We start from the raw sequence: 12,368 nt of genomic DNA on the forward strand, positions 1-12,368 counted from the left end.
TGAAAAATTTGGACTTTTATTTGACCTCAAGATAAGTGATATTTAGCCAGTCGGATGTTGAGGTATGCAAAGTTCACTGTATACATAAAGTGCCCCATTATCAATTTTTTTGTGTATGATTTTGGTTTTGTTTTGTTTTTTGACATCTGTAGAAGCAATACAGAGTGAGTTCCCTCCCATATTTAGGGATTTTGCCAATCCAAACACGGATATCAACATACTCTTTGATAGGTTCTTTTTTTCTTTTACCTGTAAGTGAATTTTTGTACATCTTTATTACGTGAGCAACACAAGTGATGAGGTTTCTTGCATATTCCTAGGAATTTGCTGGAGTGAAGTTTGGTGTCAAAGTCTTTTGTCTTATGAAATGAGTAATAATTTCATTTTCCTATTACACTTTCTTCGAGACTTTCAGAGCTTGATGAAACTTTTTGATACTCCCTTTCTCACACACATAGTGAAAAAGCAGAAAAAAAAATCCAAAATGACTTATGTTTATCAAACTATATTTTGAGCAAGTATCACGTCCTCTCACGTATTGAAATATTCAAGCAAACACTAGGGAACTGTCATTTCTTAGTAGCACCAGTGTGCAGTCATGGATTATAGATGCAATCCGATGAGTAAGCAACACCATCAGACATTGTGATGGAGTATTTGTATGATAAAGACTGCAAGAACCTAAAGCTAATGATTTAGTGATTGATAGATAACATACATTGTATCAGCATCACATCACTCCCTTTAAGGAAAAGAAAAAAAGTCGGGAAATTCATCTATTGTAAGGCTATTTCATTTGTTTATAAGTGTAGTACATGTATTGGCCATTTTTGATATTTTTAACCATTATTTCAAAAGGTTTTCTCATTTTTTCATTTTTAATGAAAAATCTGACCCTCGTAATGTGTATTCTGTGATATGTGTCTGCCGACAGTTCTGGTATAGAAGAGAAGAAGGGTAGGAGCATTGCACAATGATGACTCATTTTTTTATTTTAAGAAATACTCTTCATGTGGATTTTGTAGATATATATATTTGTCTCAGATGTGTTAGGTGAAGTGTAGATGTGCTAAAGGTTAAGAGCCAAAGTCACTGATCTTTGTCAGCTGATGTAATTTGTCAGCCATAAGTTCAGCAAGGGGTATCCATTGGAAACAAAACTTCGTAAGAAGTGTTGAAAGGAAGGGACAATTGCCTGTAGGTGATGATTTAATGAGCAGTGAGAGGTTAAGTTCAAAGAATCACTTTTTGTTGCCCTAGAAAGTCATTTACAGCCATCGCTTCAGCTTTGAATGTGGTTAGTTATGTAGTAGAAAGGAAACAGATGAAGTTGTATGTATGTTTGTGAGCACTACAACAGATGACAATTGAGACCAACTCTGTGAGGTCAACACATAGTGTTCAGACAGGTTAACATAGCATATATACCTTTACTGACCTCAATATAGAGGTTATTACCTATTTCTGTTGTGTAATCTATACTGAAACAGATTACAAGATTTTTATGTTATTGCAAGCAAAATTTTGTGATATCCGATGTCTACTAGTGGAGAACAAACAGAAGGGTATTTTTATAATCACTTTGTATAAGCATGGAGCTGAAACAAGTTCATCATGTATCTCAAGGGAAAGGTTGCACTAGACCTGATCAGAACCTAAGTGTGCATGAATTTTGGTGTAGTTGACCAGGGTTCAGTGCAGTACATGTACATTGTATACTGTATACTTAATGGCACTTGTGTGTCCACCATCCAGCCTGAAGCTCACAGTAATCATAGTAAAACATTTGGTAGAAGAATGCCAAGTGTATAATGTTTGTGTCAGTAGTATTAGCACCCATTGATAAAGGGATGTATCATACATTGCATCAAGATATTTGTCTATTGTACATATTTTAATACTCTGCAGTATCTTAGGTAAATCACTGAAAAAAATAAAATGGAAAAAAAAAATCTGAAATGTATTTATGTTGAGTCAGTCCATGTTGTCTTTTTTAATTGAGTTGCGCACTGTATTTTGTCTAATTATACCCCCGCCACACGTGGTGTGAAGGTGGTATGTAGGAATCACAGTGATGTTGGTCAGGTGGGCGGGCGGGCGGTCGATCGGTCTGTTGCAAAATCTTGCGTCGCAAACTCCTCCTACAGTTTTGAAGCAATTTAAATGAAACGTAGGGTAAATAATAATATTGAGGTATAGATGTGCAAAACATGTTTTTTGTGTTTGTTGGACAATGCATTGCCATGGTAACCATAATTTTACCAAAACCTTGTGGACTGAATAACTTCCATAGTATTTAAGCAGTCAATTTCAAAATTGGTATCTATGATGATCTATAGGTGTAGTTATGCAAGACACTCTTTGTGTTTGTACTTGACAAAGCGTTGCCATGGTAACTGCATGTTTTCTTCAAGATCTTGTGGAGTGAACAACTTCCACGGTTTTGAAGCAATTGAAATCAAATTTGGTAGGCATGATGGCCTTGAGGCATAGATGTGGAACACATAATTTTTGTGTTTGTCAAGCGCTGCCATGGTAACCATAATTTTACCAAAACCTTGTAGATTGAATAACTTCCACATCATTCAAGCAATTAAGGTCAAATTTAGTATGTATGATGATCGGGAGGTGTAGTTATGCAAGACAGCAATGTGTTAATATAAGAAAAATGTGTTGCCATGGTAACCACTCATTTTTGTATCAAATTGAACCATTTAATCTATGAAGGTGAAATTTTGTGTGTATGATGCTCCTTAAGTATAGTTTTGCAAAATGTCCGTTGTATTTGTATCGGACTATGCATTGCCATGGTAACCGCATATTTGTTTTTATAATCCTGTGGAGGGAACTTCTTCCACAGCTTTCAAGCAATTGAAACCAAATTTGGTAGGCATTATGGCCCTGAGGTATGGATGTGGAGCACATAATTTTTGTGTTTGTCACACAAACCGTTGCCATGGTAACCACAATTTTACCAAAACCTTGCAGATCGAATAACTTTCCGTCATTCAAGCAAAAGTCAAATTTAGTATGTATCATGATCTAGAAGTGTAGTGTGCAAGACACCAATGTGTTAGTTTAAGGAAAATGTGTTGCCATGGTAACCACTCATTTTTGTATCAAAATAAACCATTCAAGCTATGAAGGTCAAATTTGGTGCGTATGATGGTCTTTAAGTGTAGTGATGCTGGGGGAAAGCATGTTTCCATTTGCTGTAAGTTTTATACTCAGTATCAACTCTGTAATTGTACAATAATCTAAAATTATTCTGTTTCCAATTCGACAAGTGTACAAACTTGGTATTAACGTCATTGCCCTCATGACATCACAAACTATAAAGCAACACTAGGGGCGGGGGTATTAATCACCTTCAGTGATAATTCTAGTTTATTTCTGATATAAAACAAGAAATAAGATGTGCATTTTTACAACCATGGTGTTCAGGAGCCGAAAACTTAGCAATTTAGGCATTCACTTTGTCCTTCTAGTCTAGTGGGACTTTGAAAAGTCTGACTGTTAGAGGCATTTTAGAGTAAAAGTTGGGAACCAGACTTTTTCTTTAATCATTCAAGTATGCTGAATTAAAAGACCTGATTCCCAATCAAAATTCCTCATACAAAACCATTGAATTTGCATAAACAAAATGGCTGACAAATCATCACCTTCTTACATTCTTGCTGCCCACTACCCCTCATAAATTATCAACAAATATGACAAAGTAATACTGATTTTATAAATCAAATATGTGGGTCTGCAGAAAAGAAGTCAATACAATGTAATCCCACAATAGTCATTAACATGCAAAGTACTGTTGCCATACAATACAACACAAAAGCACATTACCTATTGTGATGACTTCTGCCGTTACAGGGAACAAACTGATGATTGTGTCATACTTAAAGATCAGGTACAAAGTAAATGAACTTAGAAGTGAGTAAAACGTCTGCAAATTAACCATTATATGTAATGATGATATGCAAGAGCTTAACCCTAACCAGGTCAGGGCAATTGGCACATACATAGCCTGTCGTGTAATCTAACAAAATATAAAAGAAAACTTGAATTTTTTAATTTTTTATACTTTATATTTTATATTGATTAATATGTGTGAAATCATAAATTTTGCTCTATTTCAGAAAATAAAGCTAATGGCATCCTAATTTTTGGTGACATTATTCCTTGTAGCATTCCTAACAATGCACTTGAAAAAAAAATCTGCTTTCAAAATTTATTTCTTATGTATTGTATTGTTTTATGAATTTCTTGTGTATTTCTTTGTTTTTATGCCTCTGCCACGAAGTGGTGCCGGAGGCATTATGTTTTCGGGTCGTCCGTTCGTCCGTCCGTCCGAAATGAATTTTGTGGACAGCGTAACTAAAAAACCTTTTGAGGTATCCTAATGAAACTTAGTATGTATGTGTATTAGGGGGTGAAATTGTGCCTATCAACTTTTGGGTGCACATACTCAAGGTCAAAGGTCAAAAGGTCAAGGTCAAATACATAAAATTGCATTATTTCCACCATATCTCTGCAATGCCTGAAGATATTTTCTTGGAACTTAGTGTATACATGTATTACCCAATTAAGATTCTCTGGTGAAAGTTTGGGGTCATGAGGTCAAAGGTCAAAAGGTCAAGTAAAAATATTAAAACTTCACTTTTTTCTCCGTACCTTAGAAATTGTGGTATCCTCATGGAACATAGATGTACTGACTGGCAGTGATTATCTAGAGAATTTAGGGTTCATGGGGTCAAAGGTCAGGGGTCAAAGGTCAAGGGCAACACTTCAAAATTGTACTCTTTCCCTCATGTTTATGCAATGCCAGCAGGATTATTTTTTTTTTACACTTGGTGTATGCATATAACCTAATAGAGATTCTCTGTAAAGTTTTTTGTTTTTTTTTCTCAATGGACAAAAGGTCAAAGATCAAGTGAAAGTGCTGAACTAACCTCCACTAGTACTGTACACTACCTTTGACCCTGTTATAAAAGGACGACTGAACAAGTGTAAAAGGTAACAAGGCAATTTCTTATTCCAGGCCTATTTACATTATATTCACTCATACCAAGAATGTGGGGGGATATTGTTTTGTAATAGGCCTACGTGTATTTCCATAGTAAAAAAGGTGCACATTCAAAGGCAAACCTGTGGGAGGTATTCAAAGGCAACCTTGTGGGAGGATCGAGGTGGCCAAAGTTACCCGACTCTCTCTCTCTCCAATTAGAAAATAGTGTATGCAATATCTCTAACGCGAATTATTCGAGATACGTTATGTTCCATGCCAAGGGTGCATGCCTGTAAAGTGTCATTCCGTTATACCCCCACCCCTACGTAACGGTAACACACAAAACATGCATTAACCAAAAGTGTTTTTGTGAGTCGGTCTAAATGTACATGCGTTTAAGACGTCATTCCGGCCGGCTAGCAAACACACTTTTATTTTCATAAAATATAATATGACATTGATAGCTGATAGAGACGTTGTTCTACAATATTCAAATATCTTTTGTTTTGTTTTGTTTTTTCGCAATCCTACACTCTTAAAACATCCGAGTCAGAACTGACCCGGAACTGGGTCCGTTGGGGTCACACACCGTTCCGGGTCAGAAATGACAAGGAATGGGGTCAGATATGACCTGTTCAGAGTCATGAATTGGTTCAGGGTGACCCCGTTCGGGGTCTTCATGACCAAATTCCAAGTCATTTTTTACCCGGAACGGTGTGTGACCCCAACGGACTCATTTCCGGGTCAGTTCTGACTCGGATGTTAAGAGTGTATACACTGTTTCTTTATTTACCTTCAGGTATGTTTTAAAGGCTTGGTAGGTAGGAGAATTATTTTGAAATTTACAAATAAAGATAGAATGTTTAAGTAAAAGGAAAATATAAGTCACAAGTTTTTCATCTTGATATCCAAACACTAATTTTGTTCCTGCCTGCCTTTACATATGCACCCTTTTGACTGTATAGCCGGGAGCCGGGTGTGTGTGTGTGTGTGGGGGGGGGGGGGGGAATAAGCCCCACTAACTTAACTCTCTGTTCGACAGAAGAATATAACAAAAACTACAGAGTTAGGGACTTATTTTCAGCATTCCCTTAAAAAACATACAAACAAACAAACAAACAAACAAACAAACAAACATGGCAGAGTTTCACTAAACGTGACGTACAGTTATCGCATAGAATCACATTTTTTTCGAAGGTGCACTATGTCCGGGGGGGGGGGGGGGGGGGGGGGGGGGGAGCGGGGTAAGGGCCAAACCTACATGTACTAGTAACTTAGCTCTACCGTTTTCTGTTCGACAGAACATACAAAAAAAAAATACATATGTACTCTGAGGCTTCAACTCCCACCCCCCCCCCCCCCCCCCCCGTGGGCGGGGGTGGGGCACTCATTTTAAACAAATTAAGATCATTATCACCACTAAGATGCATGTTATCTGCCAAGTTTGGTAAAAATCCGAGACAGATATAGGAATACATGACTGTATACCCACTTTGGCCCCCTCCCCCCCACTTTGTTTACCCCGGAAGTGGCAGTAGAAAGTTTTGCTGGAGGATCCCCCCTTGTGTGTGTGTTTGTGTGTGTGTGTGTGTGTGTGTGTGTGTTAGATGATGAAACCCGGAAGTGGCAGCAGAAGTTGGGCTGAGGGCCTTTTTTTTTGTTTTTGTTAGCTCACCTGAGCCAAAGGCTCAAGTGAGCTATTGCGATCGCCCTTCGTCCGGCGTCTGTCGTGCGTCGTGCGTCGTGCGTCGTCCGTCGTCTGTCGTCCGTCGTCCGTCGTCCGTCGTCCGTCGTCCGTCGTGCATCGTGCGTCGTGCGTAAACTTTTTACATTTTCATCTTCTTCTTGAAAACCCCAAGACCGATTTTCATCAAACTTGGCAGGTAGCATCCCTAGGGGGTTAGGAACTCAATTTGTTAAAATGGGCACCATGCCCCACCCAGGGGGCCCCCAGGGGGGCCCAAACCCCCCAAAATTAAGGAATCTGTAAAAATCTTCTTCTCTAGAACCAGAAGTGATAGAGCTAAGTTAATACTATGAGTTAGTACATTGATGACTGTAGTTTCAAGTTTGTTCATGGCAGAATCAGGGGTGCCCCCCTTGGGACCCAGGGGAGGGGGGTGGGGAAGGGTTCTAATGGGGCCTAAATTGTACATTTTCATCTTCTTCTTGAGAACCCCATGACCCATTTTCACCAAACTTGGCAGGTAGCATCCCTAGGGGGTTAGGAACTCAATTTGTTAAAATGGGCACCATGCCCCACCCAGGGGGGCCTCAGGGGGCCCAAGCCCCCCAAAATTAAGGATTCTGCAAAAATCTTCTTCTCTAGAACCAGAAGTGATAGTGCTTAGTTAATACTATGAGTTAGTACATTGATGACTGTAGTTTCAAGTTTGTTCATGGCAGAATCAGGGGTGCCCCCCTTGGGACCCAGGGGAGGGGGTGAGGAGGGGTCCTAATGGGGCCTAAATTGTACATTTTTATCGTCTTCTTGAGAACCCCATGACCCATTTTCACCAAACTTGGCAGGTAGCATCCCTAGGGGGTTAGGATCTCAATTTGTTAAAATGGGCACCATGCCCCACCCAGGGGGCCCCCAGGGGTCCCAAACCCCCCAAATGAAGGAATCTTTATAAATCTTCTCTAGAATCAGAAGTTATAGAGCTGAGATAATACTATGAGTGAGTACATTAATGACTGTAGTTTCAAGTTTGTTCATAGGAGATCCAGGGGTGCCCCTCTTGGGTAGGGGGGGGGGGGGGTGGTTGGAAGGGTCCAAATGGGGGCCTGAATTGTACATTTTCATCTTCTTCCTGAAAACCTCATGATGGATTTTTGTCAAACTTTGCAGGTAGCATCCCTAGGGGGTCAGGATCTCAATTTATCAAAATGGGCACCATGCTCCACCCAGAGGGCCCCAGGGGGCCCCAATCCCCCCAAATTAAGGAATCTTAAAAAAAAAATGGGCCTTTATTGTACATTTTCATCTTCTACTTGAGAATGCCTGGTCAAATTTTGGTAGAGCTGTGAATAATTTAGGTTAGTGACTGCGTGAAAGGTGAACTTGCGATACTCAGGTGAGCGCTAGACCCGCGGGTCTCTTGTTTAACACATAAATTCTCATATGACAAAAGAAAATATGGATGTCAATTCAGTGAGGGGCTTTTGCTGTTTGATTATGTAAATAATTATTTTGAAATCAATCAACATTGATCCCATAGCAATTTAGAGGACTCCAAGCTGGAGATTTTGCATTTCCAGCATTGAAATTTGGTGATCTGTAGGCCTACTTTAAAGGGATGGTAAAGTGGTGGAGATGAGAATTGGACTTTTAACTTTTTTGCGAGATATCAAGAAAACACTTGTGAAATAGTAAGGCTACAGAGGAAACCTTTTTTTAGGAGGAATTCAAAGTTTATTTGATAAAGATCCGGTTTGGAAAGACTGAAACAGCCAAAAACAAGGTAAAACAAAGAGATCTTATTAAAAGGTGGGTCGCACACTTTATTAGAATCGCTCTGTTTTGGATATCTCAGCCATTTCAAAACCAGTTTTCATCTAATAAATGTTGAATTACATACTCTTTCATATTTCATAAGAGGTTTCTCATTACCTCACCAAAAAATGTTAGAAACTTGAAATTAGGTCTCAACCAAAACTGTACGATCCCTTTAACTGGAATGTTTTGGAAATTTTTAAACTAGGAAGACAATACAGTACATTGGTTAGTAAATCAAAACTGCAAAAAAAAAAATAAATAAATAAAAGTCTTTAAAAAACTAAACCCTTGAAAGATAATTCTTTGTTTATTTTTTGTTCAAGTCAAATTACTGGTGATAAACGTATTGCCATATCTTTTTATTGGAAATTTTCCAAATATGAAAATATCATCCAATATGTCAAAAGAGTTCTAATATGCCAAAGTTCCTCCTTCATACACCAACACCTCCACACAGCTTTCCTGCTCGGTCACTTCACTCTCTCGGAATGAAAATGTCCACTATTTCTAAGTTTGACTCCAAATAAAAACCTTGGATTCAGGCCTGATTGGCCTGCTCTTTTCTCCCTTTAAGTATTTTACTTCAATATCTTCTTCTCATTCTTCTTGAATTCTCCTTATTCTTTTTTATTATTATCCTTTCCTCTTTTATTTTTATGTCTTTGTTTTCCTTTCAATAGCTTTTCCTCTTTGACGTAATTTCTTTTCTATGTTGTTTTTCCCCCTTGACTTGCATTGCTTTGCATATTGCACATCTTCTTTTCTTTCCTTCTTTTTTTGGTCTCAATTTTTCCGATTTCCTTTTTGTTTCTTTATATCTTTCTTCGTTTTCCTCAGTGTTGTTTATGTTTGTTCTGTTTGTTACTGTCTTATTTGTTTATCTAAAAATCATTTCTTCGTTTTCCCCTTTTTGGCATTACATCCTGGTACATATAAAGTTTATTTTGAAGGGAAAAAAAATCATTTTTGTTTTTTTGTTTGTTTGTTTGTTTGTTTGTTTATTTGTTTGTTTGTTATTTTATGCTCGTTAAAGGACAAGTCCACCTTCATATACATAAGGATTGAGAGAATGCAGCAATATTAGGAGAACACATCAGTGAAATTTTGAGGAAAATCGGACAATCTATTCAAAAGTTATGAATTTTTTAAGTATCTGCCCAATCACTGCTGGATGAGAAGACTACTACAGTGTATGATGTCACATGCGTACAACCATATAAGGAAAATAAAAAGAGAATTTCACAAAACTTTACTTTTTAAATAAAGTGCACATTTCTTCAACTTGTTACTGACATATTATTCCCCCTGCCTTCTGAAAGAGAGAAGTCAAGTGTTCTTTTGTTATCTGAGAAAAGTGAAAATATGTTGAATTTTCTTTATTCTTTCTTTATATCGTTGTACTCATGTGACATCACAAGCTATAGTAGTCTTCTCATCCAGCCTTGAGTGTGCAGAAACTTCAAAAATTCATAACTTTTGAACGGATTGTCCGATTTTCCTCAAACTCTCAATGATGTGCTCTACTAATATTGCTGCATTCACTCAACCCACATGTCTATGATTAAAATCTCGTACGGCACTGCTCGTTCGTGTACCTAGAGCAGAGCCCTCTACGTACGATCCCAGTAAAGTGTTCAATCAGTCGCTTTTATCTGTTGCGTCACTGATCACCCACCGTGGTCAGCTGTTGTAGTATTCGTACATACGTACAGCCAGGTTCACGGTACACACTTGCACCTCCGGCTGGCCCTCCGGCCTCCCAACGACAAGAGCGCATCACCAAATGAAAACACGTTATCTTTCTTTGCCTACTAGTATTTAGTATTGTGGTCTGGACGCTCGCAAGCCTGATCGCCCGAGTTTAGAGTGCTCCTGAGACTGATCCTGCATGCAGATCCTGTATTGGCGTATTGGAGCTGCTGAACTGAAGAGAGGCGTGAGGATTAACTTTAACTTGAAGTTGAAGGAACCACAGCCACATTCGTCATTAGCTCAGTCTTCTACCTCCTCCTCGACCCTAGCGGTTAGCTCTTAGCCTAGCCTGACCATCGACCAGATCAGACGCCTTGCTTGCACGGCGGCGTTTCAGCGACTAGGCTGTGTATAGAACCCGATCCGTAGCTATTTACAGGTCTAGTTATTGTTATGTTGTTGTTGTTGTTGTTCTTTTTAATTTAAATCAATAAAATGGAGCTCTTTGTCGGGTGGGCAATTTACCCTACCTAACCCTATACCCTAACCCTAAACGCACGGGTGCACGCGCACTGTGGTGGGGATCTAGGTGGGGACTATATCACGATAATGCCTATTTATTTAAATAGTAGGGTTGGACCTACTACTCATCGACCGCCTAATGTGTATTTGCTTGATAAGAATATGTAACACTGAAATTCACGAAAAAAACTTGACCTACGTGATTGAGAAAATCCAGCTCTATCAAATGCCGTTGTTCCCTTTTCGATTCGAAGTTTCAGTGCAAAAATATCGCCGACGAACTTGCGTGGCCTCGTTTCAGCTCCCCGCGGTAAATCTCGTTATTAGGATCGACCACTGTTTTTGCGTTGACAATGCACGCAAACCGAGTTGTATTGAACACCGTGTTGTACGAAGCTTTTTAGAAGCCTTTTAGAAACTTCCATAGACATTACATTGTGCTATCATTACGATTTGGTGAAAATATTCATTCGAAATTTTGTCCTTGATTAAAACCATTAATGAACAGTGAATTATCGCGTTTTCCCACACCATCCTCATCTACATTCAAAGCCAATTCATTTTAATGTGCTTTGCGCGCAGAGAAGTGCGTACTAAGTGTTCAGTGCGCGAATTATACGCGGTCGGTTTAAAAGAAGGTGGTCGATATGTAGTAGGGCTACCATACCGGTAGAACCTACGGCTAATTATTTACAAAAATCTTATTAACAAGGCCCTACTTGGACTGGTAATAACATAATTTACCTGGGAACTTATTTGCCCCTCTGCTACTCCATTGTCTGGATACAGTATGATAACAGACTTATGTTTTCTGGCTGTGTGGTGTAAGTAATGAGAACATGGGCATTGATATGAAAATTTCTGCTCAGGATCATATTTGTCCTTTTCTGACTTCCATGCTTTCTCCAAGTTAGATTTGCTTTTGAAAGAGTTGAGTGATGTGCTGTTTACCACATAACCTGGGAGATTATTCCATTCTGTGATAGAGTATAGGCCTAATGTGCTGTGAGAAGACATTTGACCGCTTTTGAGTTTTACATATTGTAATCACAGAAGGAAAAAGGGGATGGGTTTTAGGGAAAATAGATGTCGCCTGCCTACTCCTGCAGGAGAGGCAGGCGCCTTTAGACCTAAGTTGTCTTATTGGCCTAACGTTAGGGTGTTAGATTATTATTTTAGGCAGGGACATTGTGGAAGAAAAGGGATGATTGAAGAGTAGAGGTAGTGGAAAGGGTGAAGACAGAAATAGAGAAAACAGACAGCTATGATCATGATTGCACAGCTTACTGCCTTTATTGCCTCTGCCAAGGGAGGAGGTTATGTTTTCATTACCTTTGGTTTGTTTATCAGTGTACAAAATAACTCAAAAAGTTGTGAATGGATTTAGATGAAACTTACAGGAAAGGATGAAAATGACACAAGGAACAGATGATTAAATTTCGGTAGTGATCTGGGGATTTTTGTGGATTTTATGAAGGATTGTCAATTTTTGGCAGGTAGGGTTAATGAACTTTGGAGTTCAAGCTGCATATTTTTTAGGTTTTCATCCGCACACGCACTAGAGAGCGTGCTCTAGTTTCTGGCCCAGGACGAGGTGTGCCGCGCAACTGGCATTGATGAGGTAATAAAAGGTTTATTGGGAAATCGGGT

The 12,368-nt window shown here is 38.9% G+C and overlaps 1 protein-coding gene across 2 annotated transcripts in view; it reads left to right on the forward strand.

Moving 5' to 3' along the window:
• The first annotated feature begins 10,247 nt into the window (after positions 1–10,247).
• Positions 10,248–12,368, forward strand: part of LOC139738191 (uncharacterized) — a 42,259-nt gene continuing 40,138 nt past the window's right edge. Inside the window, exon 1 of one of the 2 annotated variants that reach the window (XM_071648850.1) lies at positions 10,248–10,527. The gene's annotated coding sequence lies outside the window, so the exon portion shown is untranslated. The remainder of the gene's footprint in view (positions 10,528–12,368) is intronic. The other variant, XM_071648851.1, reaches the window with a different exon arrangement.

This window comes from Diadema antillarum, unplaced genomic scaffold (assembly GCF_040938485.1).
Source record: "Diadema antillarum isolate AM-2024a unplaced genomic scaffold, OU_Dant_1.0 seq00000728_RagTag, whole genome shotgun sequence".
NCBI classification, from domain to species: domain Eukaryota; kingdom Metazoa; phylum Echinodermata; class Echinoidea; order Diadematoida; family Diadematidae; genus Diadema; species Diadema antillarum.